This window comes from Callithrix jacchus, chromosome 11, assembly GCF_049354715.1.
Source record: "Callithrix jacchus isolate 240 chromosome 11, calJac240_pri, whole genome shotgun sequence".
NCBI lineage: Eukaryota > Metazoa > Chordata > Mammalia > Primates > Cebidae > Callithrix > Callithrix jacchus.
In genome coordinates, this window is record NC_133512.1 from 79,147,690 (window position 1) to 79,156,843 (window position 9,154).

Here is a 9,154-nt window from a genome sequence, read left to right on the forward strand (position 1 = left end):
GATGTTGAGATCCACATGTAGAGTTTTTTTCACCTCACTCTTCTGTTGAAACTCCTCAATGACTCCTCTTAGACAGCAATTTCATATACCCTAGAATGTATTAGCATTTCCTGCAGGTGTTTCATGAGAAAAGAAAAAAGAACTCCCATCATATAGGTTTGAAAAAATGTCCTACATCAAATTCTCCTTATATTCTTGGAGATTCACAATACACATTTGCCTAGGGAAAGCTTTAAAAAATCCTATAGTAAAAAAACCTGTTGTCATGTTTTCTTCATTTAATCCAGCATTTCTTGGAACAATAGATTAAGAAATACTTTTTATTTTTTAAAATACATTTACCATCATTAACATCCCCTAAAAGTAGTTCTCCTCTTTGACTCAGAATACTTGAATTCTTTGCATGGGAGTTGAAATTCTTCATGATCTTATATTCTTTGTGAAATGAACTCCTCCTTGAGCATTTTCTGAGCTGCTTTGTTCCTCCAGACTCACTTTCTACCTTCTCTTTGGAAACGTCTTCATTTTCTAACCAGAGAAGTATTCTTTCTTCTTTTTTTTCTCCAATGAACCTTTTATAGTATATATTTATGATGATTGGTTTTCTCTACTGTTTTTTGAGCCTCTTGAGGATAGAATGCATATCTTGTAAATTTCTGTATTCTCATTATCTAAGAAAGTGTCTAGCAATTACCTGGGTCCTACAGATAACTATGTTAGAGTTGTGGGAGATGAATTTGAGGAGTAAGACCATGGAGGCAAGGAGACTTGTGGAAATCTATTGCAGTTGTAAGGGAAGAATTAGGCCTGTACTGGTGTAGTGGCAATGGAGATCAAAGGAGAGGGGCTAAGATTTACTGAGCATCTTTTATAGGCCAGGCACTAGACAAGCTGCTGTAAGTCTTATCTTATTCTCACAAATACCTGTACTGGGCAGGTTATGTAAGTGAGTCTTCAGCTACACTAGCTCTTCTGATAAACCCCAGAGCACCTGCCTGTTACCAGCTCTCTTTAGTAAGTTTTCTGTGCAGATGTAACCATGTTTTGTCCTGTGTGATCTCAGCACTTTGGCCACACTTGAGTATATTAAGGGTGAGCAACATCAATCTCCAAGGCAGCCATCCACAGACTGGCCAGTGTCAAAGGGACAGTACCAAGCTCTGTCCCAAAGACAGAGTTCTATTCGGAGTAATAATCAAATCTGACTCTGTCTCTCAGACAGCTTAAAAAGGAAACACAAAAAAGGATGTAGTGGGGAGTGAAAGCAGAAGAGAAATACACATAGAAAAGGCAGTAGAAGGAAGGCAATAGGAGAAGGAGGTTAGCAGGCGTCATAACATTAAGAGTAGAGGGAAGTTAGCTGGTGTGGAATAGAAATGAGCAGCTATAAGAAAAGCAGAGAGAGAGAGAGAAAGGGACCATTTAGTTAGAACTGCTAGTGTAGGGAGTAACAAACTCTCATCTTTAAATGGACGAGTTTTGGTCCTGCGAGGTCATCAGAGACACATCTGCCCTACTTTGAGTCATGATCAGTGACATCCTGGTCATCTGCATGGTGACTGTTTCCTTTTTTTCCTGTTTATTTATATTTTAAAAATTGCAAATTTATAATTGTTAAATTTATGGGGTCCAAGTGATATTATAATTTTTTAGTACAATGTGTGTAATAATTAAATCAAGCTAGTTAATGTATCCATCACCACAAATACTTAACATTTTTTGTGATGAGAAGTTTGGAAATCTACTCTCTTAGCAATCTTGAAATCTCAATAGTCTATTAATAATTGTGTTCACCACATTGTACAATAGAACTAAAGTAAATCATCTTCCTCCTGTCTGAGATTTCATACCCTTTGACCATCATCTTCCCATTCCTCCCACGGCCTTGACTCTCTAACCACCATTCTACTCTGTTTCTATGAGTTAGATTGTTTTTATTCCATATGTAAGTGAGAATTCGAGGTGTTTGTCTTTCTGTGCTTGGCTTATTTCATTTAGCACATTGCTCTCCAATTCCATCTACTTTGTTGGAAATGACAGAATTTCTTTCTTTTCTGCGGCCATTGTGTAGGCATACCACACTTTCTTTCCTCATTCACCCACTCATTCACGGTCATCTAGGTCGATTCCATAACTTGGTTATTGTGGATAGCGCTGCAGTGAAAGTGGGAGTGCAGACATCTCTTCGACAAACTAATGTCAAATCTTTTGGGTAAATACCTGGAAGTGGCATGTCTGACTCATACGGTGATTCTATTTTTGGTTTTTTGAGAAACCTCCATACTGTTTTCCATAATGGCTGGACTAATTTATGTTGCTGCCAACAGTATACAAGGGTTCAGTTTTCTTTACATCCTCGCCAGTGCTTGTTATCTTTTGTCTTTTGGATAATAGTCATTCTGACAGGTTCTGAGGCATATTTCATCGTAGTTTTAATTTGCACTTCCCTATCCATTGGCAATGTTGAAGCTTTTTTTCATATGCCTTTTGGCCATTTGTATATCTTCCTTGGAGAAAGTCTATTTCTGTCCCTTGCCCATTTTTTAATATGGGTGTGTAGTTTTTATCCTTTTGAGTTCTTTGGGTCCCTTATGTATTTTGCATATTAACCCCTTATCAAATGTATGTCTTGTAAATACTTTTTCTTCAATCCATAGGTTGTCTCTGTCCACAGTTGTTTCCTTTGCTGTGCAGAATATTTTTATATCATACATAATATCTTGATAATATCCTGAGATAGCTAGAAATGTCTATCTTCCTTGATAGAGCCTAGCATAGCGCTATTATTTTTATTATAATTTTTAACGTGAGGAAACAAAGGCTCCTTCAGACTGGGTGTTTTGCTCAAGCTCATAGAACTAGTAACCATGAGACTAGAGACAGAAGCCAAAGCCAGATTTGTTTGACTCATGCCAATATTATATCTGATTCAATATAAACTTTCACCAGCTGGGAAGCAGAGGATGGATTCAGAAAACACTGCAGAATTAGAATCCATGAGAATCCATGGTGCTTGGTGACCTAGTAGCTGTTTCATTTGCATATCATTAAACAGAAGGTCTTAGAATTTTTTCTTTTCTCCCATTTTTTTTTTAAACTGCCATTTGCACTGCAGGAAGATGATGCAGAATTATGGACTCAAAGGGCTGTGATGCTGTTGAGTACAGTTCTTTTCATTCTTTAAAAAAATTTCTGAATCACTTGCGGATTTCCTTCAGCTTAACAGCAAGGACTTAATAGCAGAGACTACTTAGATATAGTACCTGTCGATTTTTGGTACTCATGAAAGAGAAAGTTTTCTGCTCTTCACTGGTCTACGTGGGAAAAAGAGGCAAAGCACCTGCCTGCACAGAATTCACAAAAACATTCCTTGTCTTTCATCATGGCAACACAGCATTCCTGTTGACAAGCCTTGGCTTAATGCTGCTTCTGTCTTCAGGGAGGACCTCACTTCTTCTTCCTGTTTCCTTTAATTTCCAACATATTTTTATTAACTCAGCCTCCACAAATTTAAAGACAGATGAATTAGACACAAAGTGGTCTGAAGTTTATCCTTTATAGGTATACAAAACAAATTTTTTTTGGGGGAAAAAACCACAGTATGAAGAAGACTGCGGTGACCATTGTCTCTTCTACAGATAATGCTGTTTGTGAGAAAATGTGGTTGCATTCAGTGTCTGTTTTGCATTGTAAACCCCATGAAATCAGGGACTAGGTCTTTCTTGTTTGTTACGGCACTTCCACTTTTAATTTAGTGTCTGCAATGTAATAGCTACATGTTACAGACTGAATTGTGTCCCCATAAAAATCATGTTTTGAAGCCCTAACCTCCAATGTGACCCTATTTGGAGAGAGGGCCTCTAGGGAGTTAACTAAAATTAAGTGAGGTCATAAGGGTGGGCCCTACTCTGACAGGACTAGTGTCCTTACAAGCAGAAGAGAGATCAGATCTCTCTCTCTCTCTCTCTCTCTCTCTCTCTCTCTCTCTCTCTCTCTCTCTCTCTCTCCCCCTCTCTCCACACATGTACAAAGGAACGGCCATGTGAGGATACAGAAATAAGGCAGTGTCTATAAGCCAGGAAGCGAAGTCTCAACAGAAACCAACCCCAAGGCATCTCGATCTTGGACTTCTTCCTGGCTTCAGAGCTGTGAGAAAATAAATTTATGTTGTTTAAGTCATCCAGTCCATGGTGTTTAGTTATGGCTGCCCTAACAGACTAATACACTACCCCTAAATCTTTGTAAAGAAATACATGAAAGAAGAAAGGTGAAAAAGAGGAAAAAAAATTTATGTTTTCTACTGACTGAATTGTGTGGCCTTGGGCAAATCACTGAAGATGCCTCCATTTCCTAATGGACACAAAACAGATGAAAATAATACTACCTTTTCAGGTTTTTAGCGAGGAGTAAATAGGAGAGTGTATGTAGGCTACGAAATACTATTAAAATATTAGCTGCTCACTTCAACAAAAGCACTCATTCAATGACTTCTTATTGTGAATTAATGAAGAATTCTTGCTAGACTATGAGGTCCAAAAACAATAGTTCTTATTATTGACTGCAGAAGTAATAAACAAATACTAAAATCTGTATTTTAGGGAATAAAAAAATATGATTGTCATTTTTCTTCAACTTCTGACGCTGTTTCTTTCCAGGCTTTTTAAAGATAGTGACATAAGATCATTTCACATTTATATTTCAGTTGCTTCACTTTAAAAATCTGTGGAACTCTCTCAGCTTTTCTATGTTAAACGTTGTCAGCAATAAAGATAATGCATGCCATTCTTTGCAATCTGGTATTGATGTCTTCCTTCTGTTCTGAATCTTTGTAAAAAATAAACAAACAAAACAGGATTTAAAAATTGCCAAGAGGCACCAAGCTCTCCACGGAATTTTAGGGAAGCTTTATGAAACAAGGTGTGGTGTGTTTCAGTTATGCAGGATGATTAAGTTGCAGAGATCTGCTGTACAGTATGGTACTGACCATGAACAATACAGTATTGTGCACTTCGAAATATGCTAAGACAATTGATCTCGTGAAGTTTTACCAACACACACACACACACACACACACACACATACACACACACAAACGCAGTTCATTTTTGGAGGTGACACATATATGTTTATCACCTTGATTGTGTGATGACATCACAGTTATAGGTATATGTCCAAACTAATTACATTGTATACAGTAAATAGGTGCAATTTTTGTATATCCATTACATGTCAACAAAGCTTAAACAGTGACAACAACAACAAACCAAAACGCGGTCTGTTGAAACCAGTTTGCACTGGCTTGTGAGAGCCAATTGTCATATTTTCATGAATTTTATGAGCCTAATATTAAGCACAGCTATTATTAAAAACTAAATGATATAAACTTACAATTAAAAAATTAAATTTAATACACAGGTTATTACTCAGAACATATCATTTTCTAATTACTGCTCTCCATTTCATGATTATCAATAATCTTGGAGTTGTTTACATCTGCTGTGTCTGCCCAAAGGGAATAAACCTAATGGTGAGAGGCCGCATAGCTCTTTCCAAATGTGTGTGCAGTGATGTTACCTTAGTAGCTTGAAATAGGATAGAAACTGGCAAACACTACAAACCTGAGCTTTCCGGTTCTCTCCACTGGAGACCTGTGGTTAAACACTTACTCACAGATGACTGGGGGCAACAAGCAGAAGTGACTGCAAGTGACCCTTCGAGGTGCTGTCAGGGTTGGTTTCTCATCTAGGATGGCCTGGGAAACAAATCAGCCAAGTCCTGGAAGAACGCTTTTCCCAGTGCAGGATGGGAGTGAGGCTGCATCAAACACAACTTTCCATGGGACCAGGTACTTTTCTCTCCAGCAGGTGGGTTGCAACAACCCATGTGCTCCAAAGTCTCTAGAAGCTGGGCAGTTGGTGTTTCCAGACAAACACTGTAAGGGCTGGCTCCCCCAGACAGATGACCTGGGACAAGCCGCCTGTGTACTTCCAAATGACAACACTGTTTTCTCAGTTGGCTCAATCAAGAAGGCAGAGTAACATGTTGAAGGCCCATGGGAATGCAAACCCCAACTGTGGGCCCAGCAGGGCCATGGCCTAAGTATGCATTGTTCTGATGTATTTGCAGAAATGGTGGGACCCAGGACTTCACTTTCCTTCTTGCTTCTCTGGCCTTCTCTTTTCCTTAACAAATACAAGAGTCATACTATGTAATAATGTGCTATGTGTTCTGAATTGTGCTATAGGTGAGATAAGACGCAAAACCAGCAATAGAAAGAAAAAAAGCAAACAAACCTTAACAAGTCTGAGTGATGTTAATGAGACTTAGCCGTCTGCATAGCACTCATTTCATTTTTTGGGTCATATCCTAAACCTTTCTTGCTTATTACATTCAAAAATTTGTTTTTACCTCATATTATTATTAAAAGATGGCTTGCATAAATATAAACATGACTTCATATTGGAATAAATTAAAAATAATTGAGGGAATTTTGACAAAGGGAATATGTATAATAGAAGTAGAGGAATTCCAGAATGTACAAATGCTAGTTATGACATCATAGATTCTTACAAGAGGTAGTCAACGAGTTTTCTCCAGCAGCCATCATGAAGAAGAAAACACAAACATTTTATTCACAGGGTTCTTAAGCCACCCACAAACAGATGTTTAGGAAAAGTAAAACTATTTCTGATTCAGTGACAAAAGGACCCTTTTTGAGGTAGTGATTGATGTCCTCAACAACGCCTTAAAACTAATATGATGTTTAATTTATTTGTGCTATTTAGTACGATAGCTTGATGTAAGCTGATACTAATTTCCATTGTTCTGCATTAATGAATTCACAAACACCTTAGCTAGATTTGGTTATGTGTTATCTCTGTCGAATTTTCCTTTTTTTATCCAAATTGTGATTGACCTTCTTTTTTGGGTTCCATTGTTGTTTTGTGTCCTCATTTGGTATTTGCTGCAATAATCACTTTCTTATATTATGACATTTATTATTAGTTGCAGAAAATTTGTGGTCTTCTGGTCTACACAATGATTAATGTTTAGATTCAAACTAATGAAATTTATATCAATTGTATTAATAAGAAAGCTTGATGCTTTATAAAAGCCAATATATTTTACAAAATTTTTGACCCTAACAACTTATTACTTGGAAATGCTTTTTTAAAATCCAAGGGCCTGGTATTGCCATCTGCCATCTCTTGCTCTTATTTCTGTGTCCCTTAGCCCCTCTGAGAAGTCAGAGAAGATATATTCTTTTTGGCATGAAGAATAGCATCTAAATCAGGTCCAACATCACAGGATTCACTTTGGGCAGAGTATGGCAATTACTGTATTAAGTCTTACTACGCATCAGGAACCTTGTCATATGCTTTTTGTATGTTACTTCATTTAATTCTCACAGAACTGAAGGTACATATTTATTACCTCTATTTTACAGATAAAGAAGCTGAGACTCAGAGAGAATAAATGGACTACCTGATGTCACCCAAGAAGGAGCAGTGTCAGGATTTTAACTCGGTTCTCTTTCATGCCAAAGTGTGTGCTTTGAACTCCAGGTTGCTGTGGTGTCAAAGGAGGGAACATTTGGGCTTTCTTATTAGCTTGCCCTGATGGGGTAGTGGGAGAAGAAGTGATGATACTTGAAAGCCATCAACAGTCAAACATCAAAAATGGCATCAAACTCTACTGCAAATTACAGCCCAGGCATGTCTCTTCATCAGTGCCCAACCCAGGCACCCTCTAGGTTGGTTTTTCTGAGGTGGCTGAAATTCACTAATAAGGTGATACTGAACCCCTACAGAAAATTGATTTCATATTTCCAGAAGAGTTTTAGGTTTACAGCATAATTGAATAAAAAGTACTGTACAGAGAGTTGCCATATACCCCAACATGCTCAGCTCTCTGTCAACATCCCCCACCATTGATTGACACATCATTATCACTCAGGGTCCCTAGTTTACATTAGGGCTCACTCTTGGTGCTGTACATTCCAGGGATTTGCAGAAATGCATCATGGTGTATCCTGCGTGTTACTTTTTACTGTTTCGACATTTGTTCAGGCTGAGTTCTTTTGCAGACTGGTGAAAACTTCATAGATTCAGAATCCAGTTTCAAGACACTTATTGCTATCAGTTCCCTTAGGAATGATGAGCTTCTGGGGATTGACTTCAGGCTAACAAGGAACATGGATTGATGTATAAACAAGTGCCAACATTAATATTCAGTGGGGATTTACTTTTCTTGTCACGAGAAAACCTTATCTCATGTAGCTCTTCCCATGATCAAGCTTCCCTGGAATCCAGGTTGCTAACCAAGAAATTGTGAGGCAAACATGAATATATAAAATCATGATAAAATAAACTGAGTAGGCTTGAGGAATATTTCTTTTGAGTTACAGCAAAAATTAAAGAATTATACTTTTACCATGGAGTACATATCTCTAGTGACTTTTATCATGTAGATTCCAGGTCTCTGGATAAACTCTAACACATGGTTATTTTTCAACTCTGTTTTCTAAACTGCTTGCAGATTGCACATCATTTTGTTATCATTTATGAGCAAAATGTGGTCTTCCAGGTTATTCAAAGTCAAAGTTCAGGCTGTAGTTGCTTAATTCTTTGAAGAGAGCTGGGGACACACCAGTCTCCTGCACTACTCAGTTCAAAGGGGCTGTTGTGGGTCACTTTCGCAGAAGGCTAATCACATTCTCTGTTAATTAACTTCAGTTTCAGAGGATGACTTTTATGATTTTGTTTCTAACTTTTGAGAGTGTCTTTGGAGTTTATTCTACACTGATTATTTAGGATCTGAAATGAAGGTGTCAAATACATTAAGTATAAAAAATACCACTTGACAGAATGGAAGTCTTAGATAAGTACAGCAAATTATAAAAACATAAATTCTATGGTTTCCCTCGAAATCCCTCTTATACCAACCCCACTCGTGCCCCCAACTTAGGTTGCTTATGACACTTTGACAAAGTGAATTCCATGCTGACTCAGCCTCCATCGTGTACCTCTGTTACCAGTTTTATTCTCTTGGGGTCCTAAGACCAGGATCTGCCAAATTAAGTGTCACTTTCTATTGAGCTGCTACCTTCAAAAAGACACTGTGAGAAGAAATTTCCCAGCTTTCCAAGTGACGA

At 37.8% G+C, this 9,154-nt stretch overlaps 1 long non-coding RNA gene across 1 annotated transcript in view; it reads left to right on the forward strand.

Annotated features, from left to right (window-relative positions):
• LOC118143709 (uncharacterized) overlaps positions 1 to 8,435 on the forward strand; it is a 40,746-nt gene extending 32,311 nt beyond the window's left edge. Inside the window, exon 4 of the long non-coding RNA XR_013524083.1 lies at positions 7,448 to 8,435. This is a non-coding gene — a long non-coding RNA (uncharacterized LOC118143709). The remainder of the gene's footprint in view (positions 1 to 7,447) is intronic.
• Positions 8,436 to 9,154: the final 719 nt, after the last annotated feature.